The sequence below is a fragment of the Anguilla rostrata genome, chromosome 3, assembly GCF_018555375.3.
Source record: "Anguilla rostrata isolate EN2019 chromosome 3, ASM1855537v3, whole genome shotgun sequence".
Classification (NCBI taxonomy): Eukaryota; Metazoa; Chordata; class Actinopteri; order Anguilliformes; family Anguillidae; genus Anguilla; species Anguilla rostrata.
The window spans coordinates 28,930,220-28,957,158 of record NC_057935.1 but is presented as its reverse complement, the minus strand read 5'-3'; the positions used below and the strand labels follow the sequence as shown (position 1 = coordinate 28,957,158).

The window sequence follows — 26,939 nt, the reverse complement described above, 5'->3', positions numbered from 1 at the left end:
CTCATGGAAAGGCTTTCTGACGTGTTAATGTGTCACATACTCTTCTAGTTTTCCATGAAAAAAACAAAAACATCTGTAAAAAAAAATCTGTTATTACAAAATTATTCTAGTACGCTTCCCTTCAGAAACACAAGCTGTAATGGATAATGAAGAGTCCCACAAGTGTGATGTCATTGTGGGTGATGTGCTTCTGATAGCCATAAACTTCAAAGCTTGTGTGGAATTCAAAACAACATGCCCATTCCAATCAATACTTTTTTGACAGTGAAATCGTCACCTAATAGTAATAAAAAAACAATGATCTTCATCTTTGATACCACTCTGAGCATGAACACAAGCTGAGATGTTTCCTGCCTACCACAGTTGTATATGTGTCATGCAGATGATTTATTCCTGTCAAGGCTTTTTTTTGTTTTGTTTAGAAAACAAATCCTACTTCAAGAATGCAAAAGACCACAGCATGCCCATTTACTAACAATGGCATCAAGGACAAATACCCTTCAAATTGACTTAATTACATCTTTTCTAAATACTCAATTTAAAATGTAATTTTACATTCAAGTCATGTAAAGAAGCAAGAAAAAGTATTTTTAAATTATGATTTAAAATGTGATATATATATATATATATATATACACACACACACACACACACACACACACTACCGGTCAAAATTGTAGAACACCTCTATTTTTCGAGTTTTTATTGAAATTTACACAGTTGTCTCAATGTACTATGAAATTAAAGCATAGAACAAATAAACAATTGGAAATTAAAAAAAAAAAAGACATAATGGAATTGTTGTTTGACACTATTTATTCTAATTTTTTGACTCATCAAAGTAGCCACCTTTTACAGATATAACAGCCGAACACACATTCTTCAGAAAGATCTTCCCAACACTGATGCAGAAGTTCCCACAAATATGTTGCACTTGTTGGTTGCTTTGCTTTCACCCTTCTGTCCAGTTCAACCCAAGCCAGCTCGATGGGGTTTAAGTTCGAAGACTGTGCTGGCCATTCCATGATTTGAAGCCTACCGTCTTGTTCTTTCCTTCTAAGATAGTTTTGACATAGCCTGGAGGTATGTTCTGGGTCATTATCTTGCTGTAGGACGAACCCCTGACCAACTAGGCGTTGACCAGATGGTATTGCATGGCGCTGCAAAATGCTGTGGTAGCCCTTTTGGTTCAGGGTGCCAGTCCCTCTGTGCAAGTCACCAACTCTGAATCCAGCAAAAGAGCCCCAGACCATCACGCTTCCTCCATGTTTGACAGTTGGTGTCACACTCTGAGGAACCATGCTTTCACCTACTTGACGGTGTACAAAAACCCTGCATGATGAACTGAAGATTTCAAATGTTGATTCATCGGTCCATAAGACCTTCTTACAGTTTTCAGTAGTTCATTGCCGGTGCTTCATGACCCAGGCAAGCCTCTTTTTCTTTTTTAACCATTTTAGCAATGGCTTTCGTACTGTCACTCGACCTGTCAAACCTGCAGATCAAAGTCTTCTCTTCTTGTTGAAACTGAGACTTGGTTACTTCGACCACTGTTAAGCCGTGCTTGAAGCTGTTGTCCTGTGAACCGCCTATTACGCAAGCTTTTGACTCTCAGAAACTTGTCTTCTGATTCTGTTGTGGATTTGGGTCTACCAGACCTCTTCATGTCAAAGTTACCTCAAGTTTCCAAGTGCCTTTTGATGGTGTAGGAAACTGTACTCACTGACACATTTGCTTTCTTTGCAATATCTCTAAAGGAAAGACCTGCACTTTTAAGGGTTATAATGGTCTGTCTGTCTTCCTTTGTTGATTGCCTTTGTCTCACCATTATGATGGCAATATACTACTTCCTGCAGTGCAATATTGTCCAAATAATACTTCAGATGGTATAGTAATACATCTGTTCTGCCTGTTCCAACACTGATTTTATACAGACAGAGGGTTTGTAACTAAACAACAAAAGTTGGAACACCTGTAGGAATTATTTGCATCAACTTTCAAGGCGTAATGTACTTCCATTGCAGCAGAAAAGCTGTAAGGTGTTAACAGATTACTTGTTCTCTGAAAAGACTGAAATTTACATTATTTGTCAGTTTATGGTAACCAAAACTTTTTTTTAACCTTTAAGTGGCAGTTTACCACTTACATTTGTACCATTTCAGGTCCTTCACTGGACTTGAACTGCTTAAATTTCAATAAAACAGGAAAGATGGAGGTGTTCTAAAACTTTTGACCGGTAGTGTAGCTGTTGAAGAAATGTATGAAATTGCATAGGAAAACTTATGGAGAAATATACTAACATGGATGTAGAAACGTGGCATTTGCTGATAAGAACGTGTTCTACAGTAGCCAAGTGAAGAAATATAGTTAGCAGAAACGCCACAGTGGTCAGCTGGTGTAACTTTTACAGAAAATCAATAAATGTGCAGTCATGAAATGCATATGGCTGCCCGTGAGTGACTTTTGGTAAACATATGCATTGAAGATTGTGATATTATGATAAGTGCAAAAGCAATAGTTGAAAAGCAAGTGACAATTATGAGTTAGCAAATATAAGTGTTAGAAAATGATTGTGTCAGATATGAAAAGATCTGCCTGGCGGCAAGCCTGGATTTGATCATCCGACCTTACGCTTACCAGTCAGTGGCTTAACAGAGGAAGAAAGTGGAGAAGCCCCCTGCCCCTAACAGCAACAAAGCTTTCACCTTAGGAGCAAAAGCCTCCTACCTTACTTGTGATATGGGGGGTTTGTTTAAACAAAAAAACAAACTAAAATCAAATACACACTTGAAAGCACAATACAATCCTGCAACAAACTTTTTCATACACCCCTCACTCTTTCCACCACAAACAGGAAGTAGGTGTCTGATGCAAGCAATCAAGCAGGAGAGCAGCAATCTGCCTTGAATTTGAATTAATGGAAGTCCAATTCCATTGCGAATGAGAAGTGAAGCTTGCTTCAGAGCACATGAAAAGACTACAGGCTACTCAAGTGTAGCCAACAACAAACTGTAATTAGTAGGCTAGGCTATACTTTGCACAATTGTAATTATGATTATGAATATTTTGCAGCGGGGCCATCATCACCAGCCCACAGGTAAGAGATTGGGAAAGGTGGAAGGTGTGGATGATTATTGAGCCAGGCATAGGCGCAGGATGACAGCAGTCCCTAAATGTGCTAATGGAGCCCACTGGCCCTATGTAAGGCGAAACATTGATAACAAATAAAATGCCAACTTGTGTCTGTGTGATGGAGTTATGCTGCAGGACATGCGAGAATACAGTGCCTGAAGGGCACAGGAAAAAATTAAGATAGAGCCTCCTGGCATGTTTCAGTTGCTGAATTGAGGGCATTTATCATGCTTCTGTATGTAAGCATACTGTGTACTGAGGCAAAAACCTTAACATTGAGAGTCTCTGGTTCAAAGAATGGGGGAATGCATTTGTCATCTTGACCATGTCAAGGAACTGGTTTTGAGAGATGATGCGCTTCAAACACTGACCGGAGAGAGTAGGCATTGCTGTTTGTGGGACAGATTTCTGCATTACAGCATTGCATGCTACAAAACGGGCCCAGAGATCACAACAGATGGGCAGCTGATCCTGATGGAAGCATGGTGCCGCTTCAACCAGTATAGTTGAGGCCAAAAGTTTACATGCTTAGGATTATTGTCCTGCTGGAAGTCCCAGTTGTGGCTAAGTTTTAACTTTCTAGCTGATGTCTTGAGGTGTTGCTTCAGCATTTCTAGATAATCCTCCTTCCTCATGATGCCATCAATTTTCTGAAGTGCACCAGTCCCTTTTCCAGCAAAACACCCCCACAACATGATGCTGCCACCCCCATGTTTCACATGATGATGTTCTTCAGATGAAAAGCCTCCCCTTTTTCCTCTATAGATAGCGCTGATCATTATGCTCAATAAACAGTTCAATTTTTGTTTCATCTGACCAGAGAACATTCCTCAAAAAGGCTAGGTTGTCATCCTGGTGATCACCTGCAAACTTCATTCTGGCTTTTTTATAATTTTATGAACTGTTTGGCCGTAATGACCTCTCTCCCTCTCACGAACAAGCTCCTTTCCAAGAACACCAGCCTGGAGGGTACCATCAGTCGTAACAAGCGGGAGCTGCTCCTGTCTGTACAGGGGACCTTTTAGCACAAAGATGCTAAAGAGTAAGGGGGCCACTCTCACTGTATTCCACCTCAAGCCAGGGAGAAATGTGAGGACCCTCAGCTCTGACCATCAACATATGGCCATTGCAACTGACATCAAGAAGATGCCTGATATGGTGTGCTACTGTAAAACCATGAAAGTCAGAGTGGATGATCAAATGGCACAGCAGTGAATGGCGGAACGAGCAGATGGTCCATTGCTGTCTTTATAACATCCTCAATCTGGCTGCAATCAATGCCTATGGCCTGTATAAGAGCTGCCCCTAGAAGGGACTTTATCCTACAGTTGACCGAGGAGCTGCATGCCAAGCTTATGGTATCAAACAGGCACCACGCATAGACTTGCCTATTCCCATTGCGCAACTGGAGGAGCGGAAGAGAATGAGGTGAATAGTGAAAATGCAGTGCAAAAAGAACAAAATCTTCCGAAATTCCAGAAATCTATACAGTCTGTAAGTATTTGGACAGTTTAAAATCCAATGTGATAGACTACAGAGCAAAACCAACAAAAATTGTGTCAATGTTTGACAATTCCATGGTATTTATGAATAAAGACAACTTGGTTTAGCCTGCGATAGATGAGCGGGTATAGATAATGGATGGATGGACAACTGTTTAAAGGATTGTTTAAAGTATTAACTCATATTTCGTTGAGATTTTTTTTTTTTGTTTATTCACACATGACTTTATTCAAATGCACAACTGAATGTTTGAATGGGCAAAATTAATTAGTATAATATCAACTCCTCTCATGTTGCAAGGTGAAATCAGTTTCTGCATGAAATTTTTCAGTATATGGAGGACATTGTTTTATTATAATATTTGATGGCCATAACTATTCCCTTAAATATTCCTATATAGCCTAAAACAGTAGGACTAAAACACAATAAAATGATTCATTAAATTTAATTAATAATTTTAGACATTCCTGAGTGTAATGTGAGAAACCATTAGATAGTAATAACCAGAATGGAATAGCTATGAACATGATAATCTTCCTTATGAGATGACATTATGAGATGACAGGCCTGGCTCTCATTCTCTTTATGCCACTCAACTGGGGCAGACATGCTGGTATGGCAAAATACTTTGGGGAGCAATTTACCAAAACAGATATTGCAGCCTTTTATTCGTTTTCTATTAAGTCTTAAATGGACCTTATGGCCAATATTTTTGAGAAACAGTACAATAAACATTAATTGACCCCCAAAATGGTCAGTATTTAAGTTTTTTATTTTTTACAATTAGCATTTGTTTTTTTCCCCATTAAGGAATAAGGCATCCAATGTATCAGCTAAAAGCCAAAAGTAAATTCTTAATTTGGTATGAATGCAGCTCTTAGTTTGAAACAAGGCCCGACCATAAAGCCATTCTTTTAATTCCTTTTGTCATCCAACTCTGATCCCCCCCCCCCCCCCCAGCTCAGGGCATAAGGCTGTGTCTGGTGTTCATTAACAAGCCTAGGATGAACAGGACCAAAAGTGGGCCAGAAGGCAGGTTCACTGGCTTTTGAGGGGAAGACATGAATTTTGAGAGCAGGACAGACAGCTTTGGGAACAGCATGTCTGGTGGAAAGGGGGGGGTACTGTTGAACATGGTATAGACAGGCGGGAAAGATTGAGGACCAGCTGTTTGGAAGGAGATGACACAAAAAAAAGGGAGATAGAGGGAAAGAACTGACAGAGCTCAGTTCAGTGCAGCTGGGGGTGTGGGTGGGGCCCAGTTCAGTGTGGAAAGAGAAAATCCTTCAACTTCCAGACAGCCTGGAGATTTGTACAGTCACTAATCCATTTTAGGCTCTAGACTATTATCCGATTACTGAGGTGATCCCTGTGCTGCACCATGACGCTATGGCTAAGTGGTATATTGACTTTAGCTAAAGATATAAACTGGGGCACTTTGGATTTTTAAACATGAGCTAAAACAGTGGATTTAATAATAATAATAATAATAATAATAATAATAAAAACATATTACATTTCATTGTGCTGACATTCATGCCCACAAAGGTATCTCACAATTGCCCCTTTTCCATGAATAGAGGCATGCATGTTTTTCCATAATACTGTGATATGAAAAGGTCATGGCTGGTGATAAACATACATGTTGCCTCGGTGTAAATATACATGGAGCACCTAAATTATCCTAAAATACAATCCTGATGAAGACTTCTAAACAAGGCCACTTGGACCAGGTCAGGGAGAGAGGTGGTAAATCAAACATTTAAAAAACTGACTCACCAAAGGTACAGTATTTTGACATAAGTGTATCTTGAACTACATGAGTGTATCTTGGATCTTTTGAAACTCTGGCACACCATAAATCCAAATGCAGAATTTTGTAAAGAAAGTAAAGAGTTCAGACACTTAAAATCCACTCATGGCACAAAACTCTTGATCGAAAATCAAGACGATTGAAATCTTCATGGTAGCAATATGGAATCGACAGCCAATCAGGCACACTAATATAATATTTTCTTGTAATTGGACATTGTTTCTTCTTTTTTGGATACATGCCTGGTATTCTATCCAAATACAGATACAGAGACAGATAATTTTGTTGGTTGAACAGATACAGATACAGATAATGACGTCTCTGCACACCCCTAGCACCTACACACATTTAACAAATGCGTACCTTACTTTATTTGACAGTTGTAGAGCCAGTTTTCCACATTCCTTGTGTCTCTGATTCGAGTAGCTTACATTGCTTAATTCCATATACGGTAGGTGCAATGCCTAAATAGCCCACAATGGACTGCATAGTTTAACACAGCCTGTAAATCAAACAGTCACATTGAATTAAACTAAGTATTTCTTGCATCTATGTGATGCGATCATGCATTCATATGCACGGTGCATTCATAACACCACCAAAATAGCATAATCAGCTGCCTTTGAGTTTAAGCCTAGGGTGGGTGGTTTTAAAATACAAACACATTACTACCCACCAAACATGCACAGCAATGAATGTTTCTATTGGCAAATCCCCTTTTGCGGAGGCCAATCGGGGTTGACTCAAACGGATTTCCTGCAGACCACAAACTACCTAACCTGGCACAAACTACAAATATTCAGTTTTTGGCAGTGCTTGAAGTTGTAGTACTCACCGGTACGCGGTACCAGCACTTCTACGTTTTGCACTTTGGAGTACTGCAACTTTTTCTTGAGCACAGGCACTTATTTTCAACTCCTCTGTACTATTTTCTACTTCCGTCAGAGCTTGAACGGGGCCGGTACTCACTTGAGATTTTTGCGCATTCTTATGACCCCTGTCATTATTTTGTGCTTACATTTCTCTCTGCTGTGTGTGTGTCTCGCTCTTCCGGTTCAGCACCAATTGGCCATTTCTGTCTCCGGTTACTTGGTTTGAAAAAGCCGCTGTTCTCATCTAGCCCTCCTGGTTTGTTTGCTGATTGGATTTTGTGTTTGACCATTGATTTGTTCTATTCAATTCCAATTCTCATCTAGCCCTGCTGGTTTGTTTGCTGATTGAATTTTGTGTGTTTGACTCTGTTTGGTCAATCTGTTCCACGCTGGACTACAAATTCTTCCATTGGGATGCTATTTTGTTATTTTGCTTTGTTACTTTTCCTTTATTATTGCTGAAGGTGACTCTGGGTGGAATTTTAAACCTCCTTGGTCTCAGCCTGCAGATCATTTGTCCCGAAGCTCAGCATTCAAAGCCGTTTGTGCCTCACAAGGCTTTGTAGACTAGCCCGGCTTTAGTTAGTTTTGCATAGGCAGAAATGGACCGGGATTACTCAATGCATAGGTAGCATAAATATTTACTTTGGTAAAAAGCTGTAAGGGAATTGAACACTCATGATGTCTTGATGTGTCCTTCATATTAATTGTGCTATTAGAACCTAACAAAGGATGCTAAATGAAATGAAGCATTTTGCTAAAACATGCCTGCGACAAAAGGAGGCATGTCTGCATGAAGTGAATGAGTTTTTCTCTCTCCACTTTCCACAAATGGGATTCATGAAGAAGAGTGGACAAAAATCTCCACATTTAGGAAAGGGACGAATCATCCAGGCTCAATTAGCATGGCCACACTCCAGACAAACCTCCATTTCCCTGGGGAGCCGTTTGAAGTGTAGGGAGGTTCCCCCCTACACCGAGGGCCCCAGACAGATCCAAACCATCTGCTGTTTCTTCTCATTAAGGTGAGAACAGGATCAATCCTGACCATGACATCACACAACCACCATCCCACAAGGGCTGTGGAACCCGGGCCACAGAGGCCAGAATGAAATATAGGAGAGGCGTTCTGAGGCCGTTCCATGCGCCTCGTTTGATTAATAGGAAAACTCTGCAGTGCATGTCAGAAAGCTTCCGGCACAGCCTCCCCATGTTCCCTCTAGGCAGTTTGTCATGATTACAAGCTTCTGACTTAATGCAAGTTTGATAAACTCTGGAAATATCAACAAATATAAAGAGCTTTTTCACTGGACGTGTGTCTTGAGCGCAGTGTGGCCTGAAAAGGAAGCAGAATGCCTTCCAAGATCACGAAGAAGGCAGAACTCCAAGACAGAATGTGGTGGGGATCGGACCAGACTGACCCAGATCTCTGCTTGTTGCTCTGTTGAAAAAAGATCTGTGATCAATCTGTAAATCGGCCCTACAAGTCATTCCCTGGTAAACACTTGGGGCTTCTTAGGTCTTTATCTGTGGTCTGGGAGGGTCCAGAGAAATCCTTGGCCTGCTCTCATGGAAAATCTGAAGAGGCGGTGACTGAGAAATGAAACTGGGAAGAATGCTGCTTTAATGACCACTGTCAAGTGGGATCCCAGGACTGACACTGAGGTGAGGTCACCTGGACCAATCCCTTCTCACCCGCCCCACCTTAATCAGTGCTTGGTGGTTTTGGAACTGCACTTGTAATCAGGAAGCTGCAGGTTCAAATCCTGGGTGGAGATCTTAGTGGCTGCATACCCGATAGTTGGATCACTTTCAAGGACTGCTGCCCACTTACATAAACACTAGTGGCTAAGCTATAATGATTTTAAAAAAATGTGAGCTATGCATGACAAAGCCACAAAGGAAATGTTGTTTCTCCTTGTGGCTCATGCATAAAGCTGGGCATCTCATTATCCTGCACGGTCCAAACATTCCCAGATTAATACGTTCAGAGAAATACAGACCCACTACCAAGCTAACTGCACTGAATGATTTCTACAAAAAGCCAAGGGAATGCAATGCTATCAAATGTAAGACTTACAGGAATGGGATTCTGTTCCACTAGATACATCATGAATGAGCAAGTAATTATGAGAATAGGCTCAATAATTAATCTACCAGTTTCAGATTATCAAGTAAAGTTTATATATAGGCATTGTCCTTATCCTGAGGGTTGATCAGGTAGACCAGAATTAGTTTACACAACAACCAATATCAGAAGACTACAACTCTAGTACTAGAGATCCGCAGGGCCGGCTGGTCTTTGTTGCACACAGCCCTGAACCAATCAATTAACACAGTTTATTAGCTAACCTAGTTTCTTGAATCTGAATTTGTTGCTGGTTTAAAGTGAAAACAAAAAACCAGCATACCTTCGTAGGTCTGCAGGACCAAGGTTGCTGATTCCTGGAGTACAGATTGTGACATAAAACTATAGCTGTAGTGGGAACAAATTAAGTAGACAAACAAAAAAACAAAAACATCAATGTAAGCCGACTCTTGCACTGGGCCAGAGTATGCTTAATGTAGCACAGGATTATTTAAACTAGGGGGGCAGTGAGGTCAGAAAGTGAAAAGGGTAGGGAAGTGCAGACTGCCAGGATGGAAGCTGTCAGGGCTTCCTATAATAATGTGAACACTGATGAAGTCTTGTTAAAGCAAGGGTGTAGTAAGGGTGGCTATATGTAACGTAATGAGGAAATCATTTCCTCCCATTTACCTGGAGGGCCATAATCTGTTCACAGATCCCCAGCTCTACAGCTCAATATTCATGGCAGGACATCATAACATCCCTGTTCTTTTCCCTTCCCAAATGCAGGGGTCTATTAAACAAGCCCCTGGATGTGGTAGCTGTTAATGAAAACATTGCTTCTGAATGGTAATTTGACAAATTGACAATTTGTATCTAAATTGTAAGAGGGCTAACTACTTCAGAAGAGCTGTACTTGTATATCATGTCGCTGAAGCTGAACGCACTCTGGGACTATACATACACTACATACAGAGAGATAATGCCTTGGGTTGGGGCTGGGAGCAGTTCAGTGCATCACTGCTACAAGGGTATGGACCTGCAGCCATTCTGACTTTTTTCTGTGTTGCCCTGAAGGACAGGAGGGAAGGCTTTAGTCTCCGTATTCCAGAACAACTCGCCTGGCTGAACAGCTTTGCTGCTCTGCCTGCAGCAGCTGTGCAAGAAGCAAAATCCCTCAATGCAATATCTGCACAGCTAGGATACTACTCAGTGAAAGGAAGTGAAAGCTGGACTGAATGTTCTTTGGAGGCTGTGTGCCAGCCTGTGCCCACTAAAATTGATGATATATTTTAGTTGTTTTGCAGTGATGAGACAGGCCTACAAATAGCCATTACAAGAAAAATTTAACAAAAAGCCAAATATTTTAAATAGAATATTATTCATGCCCTTTGAAAGTCTGCCTTGATGTATGAAATGGCAGTCCTCTAGGACTAAACAGCCTCGTATTCAAGGAAGGCCATCAAATGAGATGTGAGACAAAGAAAGGATCCGTTCACCTGACAGCTGCTGTCTTCAATTTTCAGAACTGAGCAGACTTCATTACACAGGACAGAGAAGAACAAAAAAATAAAGATCAATCTCTGCAAAAAAATGTTGCATGGGGAACGGTTTATCTGTGGTACGTCAGAGCTTTTCCCCGGACTCACAAGAGTAGAGGTGGAAGACAGAAAGTGCTCTGAACACCGAGTGGAGAACCAGGCTCATCAGGTATTGTAAGCAGGTGCCAGGAAAGTGACAGAAACTGGAATGGGAGCAATCTCACCGCTGGACAAATGAAGAAGGCTAATGCTGATTAGCAGCTGTTGTTCTCTGCTACCAGAAGGCCGACAGTAGACAGAGGGCAGAGCACTTGCCAGGCTTTAAAAATAAAGCACACCTTGTACTGATTAGGCCTGTTTCTACATGTGTATGACTCTCCACAATCAATAAGGCCTGGCATTTGGAAGTCAGGCTGCGGGGGAGTACAGGCCCAGCTGGATCTAAAACAGTGAGATCACTCAGAGTGAGCGCACTGGCACCAGGCTGTATGGATCTGATTACAGGGTGCTGATGTCATCTATGGTGGGTAATTAGGCCCAGGGCACAGATGCATGCAGAAATATATGTGTCCCACAGCACGTCCACAGCAGTGGGTATGTAGCCAAAGTGCCCTCCCCATCGTGCAACAGGGAAGGATGAGATTGATCTGACCATGAATAGGTGAAAGCTTAAGCATTCAAGCTTCCCTTAATCCCTTTGCGCACATGCCAAATCTGGCTAATCCTTGCCCATTTAGGGGATACCCTATTTAAAGTTTTATAACTCCAGATGTGAACACCACAGAGACTTGAAAAATGGCTTAAATGAAGCAAGACATTTGTACCATTTACAATACTGATTAGATTCATTTATATTCATTATTTTTGGAAGAAATAAAGTGCCACAAATGCAATTGTCTAGACAAAAAATCAAAAATAAATTCGCAATTTTTTTAGTTTGCAATGAAATACTGAGAGATTGCATATACACCGATCAGCCACAACATTAAAACCACCTGCATTTTTCTGATTTAATATTTTATTTTCTCTGTTTGTAATCAAACAATTCACATGTGGTCAAAGTGCAGACTCAGAGCTTTTATTAAAGGGTATTCTTATACATTTTGGTTTCACCATGTAGTAATTACAGCACTTTTCATACGTAGTCCACCATTTCAGTGTTTTAATGTCAAATAATAGTCATGTTTTGTATTTGGTTGAATATCCTTTGCATGCCATGACTTCCTGCTGTCTGTGACCTCATCAGAGTCTGGATATGGTATTGTCAGGTTGTCCTACAAGCGATACAAAAACTCTTTGCATTTGAATGGATCTCTATGGGAATTGGGGGGTGGGACTAGATTCAGCTGCAAATTATGCTGATACAGAATGGAACACATTTGTTGGCTGAATGGCTTTAAGTCATCAAGGGTCCAAGTTATCAAATTAGCCTCAAACCACCATGCTGCTGCCAGATATGCAGTAGATACTACAAGCATTGTTTCTCCTGATTAATTTTCCTGTTGAACTCAATGGAAAAATATTAAATCAGAAATAAGCAGAAAAATGTAGGTGGTTTTAATGTTGTGGCTGGTGTGGCGATCGGATGCTTTCATCGGACGCACGCACATTGCCAAGGTTATGCGCTTGGCCCTAAGTTAACTTCCGCTCTGTGTTTGTTTATTATTGGGTTTGTGATTACTGGCTAATATGACAACGATTACAAACGGAGTAAAAGTTAAACTGATGAGCAGACTGATGTTGGGCTCAGGTTGTTGTGCTGTGGGGTGCAACCTGACCTCAGGAACAAACTACACTATTTGTAAAAATACATCATTTAACTTTGTAACCCCACTAGGGAATTGTGAAACTAATTGCTTGAATCCCTGCGATTATCATAGCGGGTGCTTGCCTGTTGTTACTTCGTATTTTTGAGAAATAACTGGACATTGTTACCTATTAAAATGTAAGTCCTGTAAAAATACACATAATAAACTGTATACAAAAAAATCAACTTCATACATACACATTTAGTAATACTAATACAGCCTTATTTACTATATAAACTTAAGACAAGCAACACGCTCGTAATTCTCTCATTGCGACCCATTAAAGCCAATGGCGCAGACGTTGCTTCATTTCAAACTGCTTTCCTAACGGCTATTTTGCGTCCTGCGACTTGGGTTACAACAGTGAATATGTACGGATTCCTAGACGTTCCTAGACGTGCTGTTAGCACATAAAGGTGGTCGAATAGGTGTTTCAGGTAACAAACTCATGATAAGCGATAGCTAATACCTAGCTGACCAGTAACAAGCCTTCAATAGTTATGAATTAGCTAACTAAATTGATTGTAGCTAGCTAGCTAGCTAAACGTAACTAACATTTTATAAATGATACACAGTAACGTTAGATCAGTGCTAGCAGTTACGCTTTAGCTACGTTTTGAACTAACATTATGATACCTGTTTCCAATGACTTGGATTGCCTGATCATTTTTTGTGGTAACCTAGCAAGATGACCCAAACTATTAAGAGCCACAATGTTTTTCCATCAATGCATTCTATACAAATAAATAACCTACAGTAATTGCACATTGGCTACACATTCTGCCCGCTAGCCCCAGTTTGTGTCTCATGTAATCATCGTTTTTAAGCAATGTCATAGAAAGAGTGCACTTTTTACACAGGAATGTGCATGTAACCAGAACAGTTATGGATTATGCAAGGAATGTATGATGCTCAGCAAGGTGCAATACTGTCAACACTATCTGTTTTTGTCACGTTTTTCTGGTAGTGTAACGTTATCGCATTTGAGTTTGGCCAAGTAACGGTTCTTTTCTTTGACTGGTAACCCCAAATAATACTGGCTAGACAAAAATGTTTAACTAGCTAGCTAACGTAATTTACTTGTTATTTATTTTGCTTGTTATCAGAAATAGTCTAGAGGGAATCTGTTGTTATTGATTGTTTGCGGAAGTCTGCAGGAAGTTAAGTTAGGGCCAGAACAACGCACATGCGCAGTAACGTTTGTTTATGTTGTTACCATTGAAAGCGTCTATACAGCAGGTTAAACTATACATGTCCTGGATCAAAAACTTCTTGACCACAAGTTCATAAAATCTAAGGGTGGATATGTAATACTATAGATTTATGAAGCAAAAACTAAGCAGTGTACCCAGCATCTCCAAATCTATCCAAAATGTCTAAATTATGCATTGCTGTAAATCACAACATATTCACGTATTTCACTACAAATCAACTGTTTTGACTCAAGAAACTCACTTTTGCATCATTTTCAAGTGGGAATTACAAGCTTTCCATCAGTACAGTGGTCTAAAATATCTAGGGTTCCAGAAACATATCCAAAATCCAAAAATTAATAAAATGCTTTTTGTCCATTATAAAGCATATAGATGAGCCCCTTAACGGTTTAAGATTAAACATTCCTATCAGATTAAAAAATAATGCAAAAATATTGTCACACAATGCAGTACAGCACCTAAATGTGTAATAATTAACTCGTATATGTATTTCTATACTCTTGTATGTTTTCTTGTATGGGGTGGGACTACATGAAACAGTTTTTAACCATCCACCATGTTTTGGCAATGTTCCAACTCTCACATCATCACTGTTGCGTGTATCACAAAAACTATTACACTACTAACTAACGCTTACATTACAGTGTGAAATATCCACATTATATAATAACCTATTTAAGGACACTCAATTTCAAAAATAACATATATAACCAAAATATTTTGAGCAGTAATACTTACATAGCAATGATAAAATCTTATCTGTGTTCAGTAGATGGAGTCAGAGACAGTAAATCAATGATACTGTTCTATCCGCTTCTGTTTTACACCAGAAAACGATGTTAGCTAGGTCTATCGGCAAACATATGGCTCAGCTATGCTCAGATTAAGTCCTCAATAATAATAGTATTTTCCAAGAAATTATGAAAAATCATTCACAACGTTTCGTCAGGTGCAGTGTCTTTTACTGCTACCACAGAGTGAATGCGTAAGTGAATGCGATGATGAGAAATCTTTTGGTTACGCTGAGATATACAATGCTATTCCAAAAGCTAAATTAGACATGTTACACATTGTTAGAAATCTTATACTCTCACCTACTGAATACATGAATTGTCAATCAACCCAGACTGTACTAAAATGGCGACAACGCTGTAAACGCTGTAAAGGGATTTTGGGCCCCGTAAGAAGATCTGACACTGGGCCCCCACCCCAGAAAATCCTATATTTTGAGGGCCACTGTAGTCAGGACCGTTCGAATCATCCTGATCCCCCACCCCCAATACGGCACCCTTGATTATAGCATACAACAATGTAATGTATGAACATCTGTACAATCACAAGCAAAGAAAAACATTTTTCATTACACTATCCCTAATTACACTCATAAAACATTATTAACATGCTGGGGGGCCATATGGGAGGAGGAGTTAGAACAATTCCAAGGGCCATGACTAAAATATTTTTGCTGAAATTATGCCGAGATGGGATGGCGGGACCCAATGTGTGATCTTTTCATTGTGCTCAAAATCCCTGTTAACATCCATCCATTATCTATATAATGATCTCTGAAGCAGGGTCACGGGGGGTGCTGGAGGCTATCCCTGCATGCATTGGGCAAGAGGCAGGAATACACCCTGGACAAGTCGCCAGTCTTTTACCTGCATGTCTTTGGACTGTGAGAGGAAACCGGATTACCCGGAGGAAACCCACACGGACACGGGGAGAACATGCAAACTCCACACAGAAAGGCCCTGAGATTCAAACCCACAACCTTCTTGCTGTGAGGTGACAGTGCTACCCACTGCACCACTGTGCCACCCTCTGTTAACATGTATTACCTATATTTTACAATGCCATTGTAAAACCACACCTTATGAATTTACTATGAATGTTTGGTAAGGTTTTATAACCTTAGTGGACTTGTTTTACTGTTCATGTTCCATAGTTATATTTAAACTCAATTATGTCAAAAGACCCAGTAGACCAAGGAAAACCACTGTAGTGGATGACCGGAGAATGCTCTCTATGGAGAAGAAAACCCCCCTGACAACAGCCCAACAGATCAAAAACACTCTCCTGGATGCAGGTGTCAAAGTCTACCATACGTAGAAGACTACACCAGCAGGACTACAGAGGGTACACTACAAGATGCAAACCACTGATAAGCCTGAAGAACAGAAAGGCGAGATTACAGTTTGCTAAAAAGCACCTAAAAGAGCCCCAAGAGTTCTGGAACAAAGTCTTGTGGACAGATGAGACAAAGATTAACATGTACCAGAGTGATGGAAAGAGGAAAATGTGGAGAAAAAAGGAAATGCCCATGATCCAAAGCATACCAACTCTTCCATGAAACATGGTGGAGGGGGTGTTATGGCTTGGGCCTGTATGGCTGCCAGTGGAACGGGCTCACTTGTCTTCATCGATGATGTGACTGCAGACAGAAGTAGAACAATGAATTCTGAAGTCTACAGAAATATTTTATCTGCTCAAATAAAACCAAATGCCTCCAAACTCATTGGACGGCACTTCATCATGCAACAAGACAATGACCCGAAACATACTGCTAAAGCAACGAAGGGGTTTTTGATGGCCAGAAAGTGGTAAATCCTTGACTGGCCTAGTCAATCACCAGATCTGAATCCAACTGAACATGCATTTTACGTGCTGAAGAGGAGTCTGAAGGCAAAAAGTCCCCGAAACAAGCAGGAACTGAAAGTGGCTGCAGTACAGGCCTGGCAGAGCATCACCAGGGAAGATACCCAGTGTCTGGTGATGTCTATGCGTCGCAGACTTCAAGCATTGCATGCAAAGGATATGCGACCAAATATTAAAAATGATTACTTTATTCTACATTATGTTAAACTGTCCAATATTTTTTGATGCCCGAAAATGGGGGGGACTATGTACAAAAGGTTCTATAATTTCTAAAGGGTTCATCTGATATGTATGAAAATACCCTCAAATTAAAGCTGACAGTCTGCACTTCAACCTCATTGTCATTGTATCCTTTCAAACGAAAAGTGCTAGAGTACAGAACCAAAATAACAAAAAATGTGTCACTGTCCAATGAATTATGGTGCTCACTGTAAGTGTGTTGTCACAGCACTGAATCACTTCGTCACGTGCATATACTTGAACCCCACCGCTGATTCCAGAGAGCGTAGACATCCATGGTTCTCTTACAAAATGTGTAGTGTCACAAGCTGCTTATTTTCACACAACAGACTACCGCTAAGCTTGCATTGAGCTGAGTCAAAAGATGAAATTCATATGCGGCTATTGGGATGCAGACCACAGGCGCCTGATCAACCATCCAGCAGACCTAGCACAGTTTTGAATGGGGTTGAAAAAATAAGCGTTATATACTACGTAGTACATATAAAAGCAATAGTATAATGATATTTCCGGGTTCTATTATTTGCATTGACAAATGTACAGACCTTGGATCGTGGTTTTGGCCCAGAATCTTTGATATAGAAGCAAATAGGAACTAGGGATGGGCATTCGGATGATTTTTAATCCCTGGGTAGAATTTCGGTTCTAAAAATGTTTGATTGCTCCTGGACTGGGGTGAGGAAAATCCTGTGATTATTGTTATTTTTGGAAGTCCCGTTACTTTTCCGGTTACAGAGTGATCTCACTGTTTTAGTACATTTCCGCGATTTCCTCTTTTTTTAGTGCTTTCCACGACCTTTTGGCAGTTTTTAATGGGAAATGTCAACCTTAACATAGCCTAGGGAGAGGGAAATAACTGTTTTTGTATTTGGCTCAATTCTGAAAATATTACTAGAGATAGATTAATCATTTTTTAATACAAACAACCTGTATCCCTTGGCTATGATTACAAACTACATCAACATTTCCGGGGAAATTTCCTTCATTAGCATTCTGACTGAAAATACAAAGAGTGAAATGTTACATTTACCCCCATGGGTGGGGTAAAAACTAACACAGCGGGGGTACACCTAACAATCTTAATAGCTTTAAAAGTTAACACAAAGTATGGCAATCTGATAAAATTCTATGTTGTATGATACAAACAGTTGTCAAGTAAGTGCCTTGACCGCCCTGGTAGGGACAGAAGAGATGGACGCAGGGAGATATGGAAATTACAGACAACTCTGATGTTTTATTTTGAGTAGCGAGAGAGAGCTTGTTCACCAACAAACATAAACGGAAAAACCTTCGCCTTCACCCTCATGGGATCTGGGCAAAAACAATAAACTAAAACAACAAAGACAAAATAAATGAATCACGCATTCGCTTTTTAGCCTCTCACAGTTGGTATGTGCTCTCTCTCACCATCATGGGGGATCCCCCGTCTCAGAAGCTCACTGTGGAAAGAAGCACACTTTTAAATCCTGGTCTGATTTGTTACATAATCCAGGTATGTGCCTACTTAACCAGTAGACATGGTCCTCTAATTGCTCTGAATTTCTCCCACAAACCAAGCCCTGCCACAACAGTATTTAATCTTTATATGTTTTTCGTGGCCTGCCTATATGGGTGGAAATCTATCACAAGACTGTACATTTTTTTTGGTTCCCATCTAATATCTTTTCAATCCAAACAGCTGTGTCAGTTGCTGTGACATGTCACCTCATAGCCTGAAGAATAAAGTTGAGTTAAATATATTTATGAAGATCAGGACAGGAGTTGAACAAATCCAACCAATTGGTTAATCAATAGTCTACTGACAACAGGCTGTTAATTAGAATTTTTTTAATTTCCAAGATTTCGAAAACCTCACTGGGGACACCTGTCAATGTTTTCTCTTTCTATTTCTCATTTTCAGTGAATAAATACAAATGACTGTTTTGCATTGTGTAGCTACGTGTATGTCTTGTCTTTATATTTTTTCATATATAAAGAGGGAGCGGGGTTTAAATATTTATTGAAATCTCCTGCTGTTTGTTGGAGACAATCAGAGGGTAATTCTGTGTGTTTAACCTGAAATATGTAGTTCAAGCTCAATGCATCCATCTAAAAGGTCAGTGTTGCATTTAGCCCCATGATACATTTGGCCTCGCTCTCCCCTACAGTGTAATTTTTTATATAGGCTAGGGCTGTAGTATTTTAATAGTATTTCCATATTTCTGTGAGAAATAAAGTGTGGCAGTGTAGATTCTAGAATGTGCTGGGTTCAAGATTCCAGTCCTTGTCAGTTGTTGTAATGAAATGTTTGACATCCCCTGCCAACAGACCTGTTGCTGAGCTTTCCTTCCCCCATTATGGTAACGCGTAACAATATGCTTCATCAAACCTCACAATGTACTACAACATGTTGTACCAAAACAAACTTTAAACAAAAGAAATAAAAATGGACCAAATGTTTTATTATTTTAGTAGGCCTAATGCAATTTGACCATAATATGTTTCATGTTCTGTTAAAGGCAAAAACATGCTTTATTTTCGTGATGGACGAAAGTGATAATCTGTACTGGTCTATAAATGCATTTTATTGTTATTTGTTCCTACAGTGGCAACTGCCCACTGATTTTTTTAAAAACCGCATGTACGTGTCACTGTTGCTGCACTTACACATGTTATTTCAGTTGTTTCATACATGAGATCAATTAATTTAATAAATTCATGTTTTTAAAAATACTGCTGCTTTTTCAGTTTTTCGTGATTATAAACAACTTTACCACAACTGCTCCATTACTTTAGCCAATAATTTCTCTGACAAACACTCAGCCTTAATTATATATATTGTTAGGCATATATTGTGTGATATATACCATGGGCGTTGCTAGATCCCTTTTACTGGGGCACGTGCCCCAGTATTGATCTGCTGTGCCCCAGTAAAATCTCATGTTCGCGTTTTAACAAGCTCCTATATTTGGCAGTGGATTAATTTAGATTGATAATAACGCAAAAAAATTGGATTTTTTTCTAATCCACAATGTCAAAGCAATGCAGTTTAACCCAAAATACAAGCTGAGGTGCGCACCTTGCGGTCCGGGTCCGTACACCGCGGCCTGCACATTACTGTCCGTGCACGGCAGTGTGCATGTTGTAGACATTCAAGAAAAAAATTGTGTGATTTGAGTAATGGGGGGCCTGTGCCAGAGTAGAGCTTTATGTTTAGCAATGCCCCTGATATATACCACACCATGGGGCAGTGTTAAAAAATGTTTTTATTGTATATAGGCTATACAGTAGGCAATAAACACGAAAAAAAAAAAAAAAAAAAAACCATAGCAATAGACAGGGAAACTGAAAAGTTGTACAAATCAATATGAATAATTAAAACATAAATTAAATTAAGGTATTGTACACTTTAAAAATCCTTACGTGGAGTGTGATACAATTTTGACTGTGCTTTAAACTCACATTTTGATATAATTTTCAAAGGAACTGAATACTCAAGATTGCTTAGAACCATCAATGAGAACATCTGTGTTGATTGGGTTTGCATCCTTCATGAAGCCGGGAATTTTGGAAACCCCACCACTTTAAATCACAGCAGCTGCTGAAATAACTGGACTGTGGAGCAAGGGTTTCTGAAACTAAAATCATTACCCATAAAACAACAAACTGCTAAAGCTGGCATGTAAAAATGAAGAGCTCGAGTACTCATGCCCATCCCTAATAGGAACTGTCTGTAACATGTCTTTCATGTTAATCTTGCAGCAAATAATTATTTTGTGGGCTGTACTGCCATTGTATGGGCCATGTTTGGGTATTTATTAACTGGAAATGTAAAGCAAAGTGGTATTACAATGGAAATGTCAGACTGCTTTCCTTATTTGTCTTGATTGAGATGATTGGCACAAATGAATAGACTTGTGACTACAACTCATGGGAGATGGTATGCATAATACCATTCATTTAATTGCCCATGATGGTCAACCTCATGTTTAAATACTGTAGCCTCAACTTTAATTATATACATGGTTCATTGTTCTTCAAAGATTTAGTAGTCTCTGGCCAAAAACAAGAAGCAGACATATTCACAGTGGTTTAGGGTTTCATTTGGCACAGCCTTCGTGAGAGCTGTTCTCAGCAGAGCCAAATACACACACACACACACACACACACACATATATATATATACAGTATATATACAGTACTGTGCAAAAGTCTTAGGCACCTGTAAAAAAATGCTGTACAGTTAAGCTGCTTTCAAAAATAATGAAATGAAAGGTTATAAATATCGAAAAAATAATATAAAGAGCAAATGTAGAGTAAATGGTTAAAAACTAAATAAAATCAATGTTTGGTGTGGCCACCCTTCGCCTTTAAAACTATGTCAATTCTCTTGGGTACACTGTCCTGCAGTTTTATAAGAAAATCGGCTGGTAGGTTGGAGAACTTGACTTTTGGCTGTTTCGATTGCTTCTGGCTCTCCAGGTAATCCCAGAGACCCTTGATCAAGTCTTTATCTGAAAAGTAGTCTATTTCTTAAAATATTACTTTAACAAAATACAAAAATGTATCTGTAAAATTTCATTTTTTGGAAAATTCATGTTTGGAAATCTCAAATTTGCTCTTTTCTACTGACACACTAATGCAGAAAACAAAAAATAAACATCTAATACCAAATATATACTATATATTATATGTAAAAATCTAGACTTTTGCACAGTACTGTATATATACATATACAGTACTGTGATATGGGGGCGGTGTAGCGAAGGCAAAAAAATTTAAGACTTTGAAAACAGAAAAACATCTTGTGACTTCTTAAAGGTTTTTTTTTAAATATCTAAATCTATTTATATCTATAAATGCATTAACTGAAGAGTATAAAGATGGCCTAACTTATCTTATAAGGCTGGTAATGTCACAAAGCTTAACATGTAATTAATTAAATGTAACTGGACAGGAGAAAATAGTAAACCCACACGGGCACTTCATAAGTCCTGTGAAAACCCTTCACATGGTGAAATTTTGACATATTGATTTTTTTATATTTATATAAACTAGGAACACTCCCCTACCTATTCATATATTTTTGAATGATGTTGATATCTCTCTCAGATCCAGAGTTATGAGCTTTTTAATTCTTCTTGTGTCTAAAAGTAAAAAGTGAGAAAAATGGCTTTAAAGATTCTGTTCTGTTATATTCTAATTCTACTGAGGAGCATGAGACAAAAATTTCCTAACTAACTTAGATGCTTGATTAATTTATTTTTTATTAGCTAGTGTTATCTGTATTAATTTCTGGACACTGTAGCAGCTTGTGAGACTGCTCCTCTTGTTATGATCATAATCGTCATTAGAATGCAGCCCTCTTTGTCAGCTGTAGCAACTGTAGCCTAACTCTCAATTTTGCTAGCTCACTACATTCACAAAACCTTAAAAATGAACACTTTCCCTCTCGTTTTCATGGAAAAAAATCACCTTGTTGTAGTATGGAAATGGAAGTAGTTGAATCACTCAAACATTTTAAATGCCCTAAAAAAAATTGCACTGTTTTGGCGATTATCCTAAAATTTGCGGCCGCGACATCCGACGGGTTTCTCCAGGCCACCATTTTAATCAGATGTATTGTACCATTATAACAGCAGCTCTAAATAAAAAGGGTAGGTACATATGTAGCTCAACTGAAACAGGCTCCGCTTCGGCTCAAACAAACACTGTTTATTTTCAGATAACGTTACATATTTATCACATTTATTTTTTACTTGCCCGATCAGACAACTGCATGAGGCATTCCACGTGCCCGAACAGAGTTTACTGGTACCGGGGAAGCTGGCAAGCGTTAATGTCGAGCCCGGAGAAACTGTTAGGCTACTTGCTGCTTGCTAATCCCCCCCTGTGTTAATCATGGCTAGCCGGCGTTAGCCTTCCTGACTGCTCTCAACATCATTCTGATTCTCCTTTCTCTTCCTCTTCAAATATTGTCGGATGTCCATCTGGAAAATTTAACTAACATAGCCTATTAGGCTATAGGATCTGCCAGTTGTCATCACCGAATAATAGTTAACGCCAGTGCTTGAGATGGGCAGGAGCTGTCGGGACTTGTATATGAGAATACCGACACTTCTTTTGATTACCAACATTAATTTATTTTAAACAGTATGTATTTTGAGGAGTAGGTACCGGCACTTATTTCGGTCCAATTCAAACACTGGTTAACACTATGGTATTTTTGTAATAGTTAAAGCGTCGCAACCTACCTTTTCATTGTCTTTCGCTTGCTGAAGAAACAAAGGTGCCGCTTTGACAGATGGCACAACCTTTGCGCGCTGCAAGTCTTCCGACCATCTCAGAAAGGAGCGAGAAAGGAGCAAGCACGGAGCTCGCGGCCTAGGCTCTTATTGAAAATAAATGCGATAGATGCGATAGTATGGTATTGAAAGCGCATTGAAGCAGAAATATTTAGAAAGTTTAACATTTTTAATTAAAGATTAATATTATATATATATATATATATATATATATATTATTTTTTTTTTTAATTTTAAATTTTATTTTTTTTTAAAAATGTATGGTGTGGACGTTGTATATTCTACAGGAAGTACTTGTTGCACAACCACCAGCAGGTGGCAAATGGGATCACTCAAATTAAGTATTTAAAAAAAAAAACAGTTAGGGTCACACAGAGTTTTTATGAGCAGCGTAGGATGGTACATGAAGCTGAAAGTTATGGTAACTAAATTATATTGCCATGTTTGTGATCGCATATATTCTTTACCTAAGTTAAGGAAGTTTAGAAAGGTATCATTAGATTTAAGCAATTAGATCTTTTTTGTTACTGTAGTAGCCTATCTACTGTAGTTATGATATCCAATTTCTGGTAGCTAGATTGTTGCGGCTGATTTTCATAGCCTACAGTAATTTTGGACTTTTGGGATGCAGTGCAGTGTTTTACACATTCTCTTATGGTTCATTCATTTTTTATCTTCTGTTTTTAAGCTTGATAAAGTTATTATTGTTTGTGATTTTAATATCCATGTGGACGATGCCACAAACAGTTTCGCTGGTGAGTTCTTAAGCGTTACTGAGTCTTTTAATTTTATTCAACATGTGTCTGGTTCCACGCATAATAGAGGCCATACTCTTGATTTGGTCTTTACTCTAGGGCTGAATATTAATGCCCTCTGTATCGAGGATATTTATGTATCTGACCACAAATGTATTACGTTTGATTTGACGTTGAACGTAGATTTTCAACCTGGCAAAGGTGTCATTCGCTCACGTGTCCTTAATAGTCGCTCTTCGGATAAGTTTTCAGTGGCTTGTGATAATTTAAATATGAATAATGATGAGGCGCGCCAGGCTCTTACAAATGGTTTAGTGGAGTCTTTTAATGAGCGCTGCCGGTCTGCACTAGATGCTGTTGCCCCTCTGAAAACCAGATTGGTTACCACTGTCAAATCATCCCCTTGGATGAATGACAATATTCGCTGTTTTAAGCGCGAATGTAGGAAAGGGGAGCGTTAGTGGAAATCTTCAAAATTACAAGTGCACTATCTATATTTGAAGGAACTCCGTTCTTTTAATCTTAAAGTTATAGAGGTGAGGGATGCTTACTTCTATCAGATAATCTCTTTGACACCATCAATAAGATCGTGAACCCTGTTCCTCCGGTGATACCTGTCTTTTCAAACACCGATTGTGAAAACTTCCTTTCCTTTTTTGTGGATAAGATTAAAGATATAAGGACTATGATTGTTCCTTCCCCTGTCCCCCTAATTAACTGCCCTGCCAGGCCAATAATTCTCGATCACTTCTCACCCATCTGTCTCCAGGACCTTACTGATGTGGTCTACCAAATGCGGCCATCATCTAGTCCATTAGATATCATTCCTACGTCGCTGTTCAAAGATGTTTTGGGGTCGATTGGTCCGAGTATAGTCGCTATTATAAATAGCTCTCTCACATCAGGTTGTGTCCCCAATTATTTTAAACAGGCAATTATTCAGCCTCTCCTTAAAAAGTTCAATCTCGATCCGTCACTGCCCAAGAATTTTAGGCCAATCCCTAATCTGTCCTTTATCTCCAAAATTCTGGAGAAAGTGGTTACTAAACAACTTACGAATGTTGTGGAAACCCACAATATCTTTGACAAATTCCAGTCTGGTTTTCGACAGAAGCATTGCACTGAATCGGCTCTCCTCAGAGTCTCTAATGACATCCTGATGCGTGCAGATGCTGGTGAATGCTCAATTTTGATACTGTTGGACCTCAGTGCAGCGTTCGATACAATCGATCACAATATCCTCATTGAGAAGCTTAGGCAGTGGGTGGGTTTAGCTGGGACAGCCCTGGATTGGTTTTCATCCTATCTTTCTGACAGAAAATTTTCTGTCTCTATTGGTGATTTTGTGTCTTCTTCTGTCTTGCGGAGTGCCCCAAGGCTCAATCCTGGCTCCTATTTTATTCTCTTTATATATGCTTCCCCCTAGGGAAAATCATTAGTTGTTTTAAATCAATCTCCTACCACTGTTATGCAGATGATTTACAGCTGTACTTTTCCTTTAAACCTGATCAAATGGATAAGCTGGCTGTCATACAGGACTGTTTAGCTGCTATCAAAGACTGGATGTCAAACAACTTCCTTCAGTTGAACTCAGATAAAACTGAGGTTCTCGTTATTGGCCCCGACAGTGTAGCGGTGTATCGGTCCGTGGTCATCAAATATTAAGACCAATTTAAAAAATCTGGTGTTATTTTTAACCAGCACATGAATTTCGAACAACACGTCAAGATGCTGATTAGGTCATGTTTTTTCCAGCTGAGAAACATTGCAAAATTAAGATATGTGGTGTCTACTTCTCAGCTGTAAACAATTATCCAATCTTTTATCTCATCCCGCCTAGACTACTGCAATGCGCTTTTTACTTGCCTTAGCAAGTCAGCACTGGATCGACTCCAGTTGGTCCAGAATGCCACTGCTAGGCTGCTGACTAGATCCCGCCGAAGGGATCATATTACCCCATGTTGGCCATGCTTCACTGGCTACCAGTTAAATTCAGGATCGATTTTAAAATCTTGGTGACTACTTACAAGGCATTGCATGGTCACGCTCCTGCATACATTAGTGATCTGCTGTCTCCATACTCCACCGGGAGGTCTCTTAGGTCTTCGGACCAAGGACTGCTGGCTATCCCTCGGTCTAAACGGAAGACGAAGGGTGATCGTGCTTTTGCCACTGTGGCGCCTAGGTTATGGAACAGCCTTCCCATTGATATCAGATATGCGAACACTGTGGACACTTTTAAGCGGTGTCTAAAGACTCATTTGTTCAGACAGGCTTTTAATTGATGCCCAAATTGTTTTATGTTGTTGTTTTTATGGATGTGTGTGTATATGTGTGTATACATTTGCTGCTTTTATTTGCACTTGTGAAGCACTTTGTGGCCCTTGTCCTTGAAAAGTGCTATATAAATAAATTTTACTTACTTAGTTACTTACATTTAATCAACTTAGTTTTACCATTTTCTACGCTAATGTAATGATTGCAGAATGTGTATTCTGCCTGTCAACATGAACAGCAATTGCATGAGGGCTACCGGTAATGATTTTCATTAACTGGCAGCACTTGCATAATATGTCAAATTCAATGCTTTATCAGTACTACCTTGTTCAAAAGAACAAGAACCGAACACTTAAACAGAACCCTACATCGTTTAATTGTCAAAACAGATTTCTTTACAGCTTACTGTAAACTTAAGTTAAATTTACCCTACTCTTCAGTCATATTAAAAGAACAAAATAGTATAATCTGAGTTCCTTTAGGCTTTCTGTACATTGCTTTCATTATCATGTACATCATTGTTACCAGACAATAAAAAATATTGTCAACTTTGTTCCTTTATTAAATAGCAAGTTAAGGTAAGGTAAACAATGAACAAGTAAAAAAAGAGGAAAGTACTTCAATAAGACCTTGGGAATATAAAAGCATGTGAAAAATAAGCTCCCCATGACTTGAGTCTTGATGACAATCCTAGCAATCCTACTTGAATGTGATTCAGGAAGACATTGTTTACCAGTTTTGTAAAAATGAACATTTATAGACATATCTATGTCATGA

General features: G+C 39.3%; 1 protein-coding gene and 1 long non-coding RNA gene across 2 annotated transcripts in view; one reads left to right on the top strand and one right to left on the bottom strand.

The window, feature by feature from the left end:
* Positions 1-26,939, bottom strand: part of LOC135252006 (uncharacterized) — a 364,708-nt gene that overhangs the window by 217,101 nt on the left and 120,668 nt on the right. The window lies entirely within an intron of this gene.
* Positions 1-26,939, top strand: part of filip1l (filamin A interacting protein 1-like) — a 118,340-nt gene that overhangs the window by 61,181 nt on the left and 30,220 nt on the right. The gene's annotated exons all lie outside the window — the stretch shown is intronic.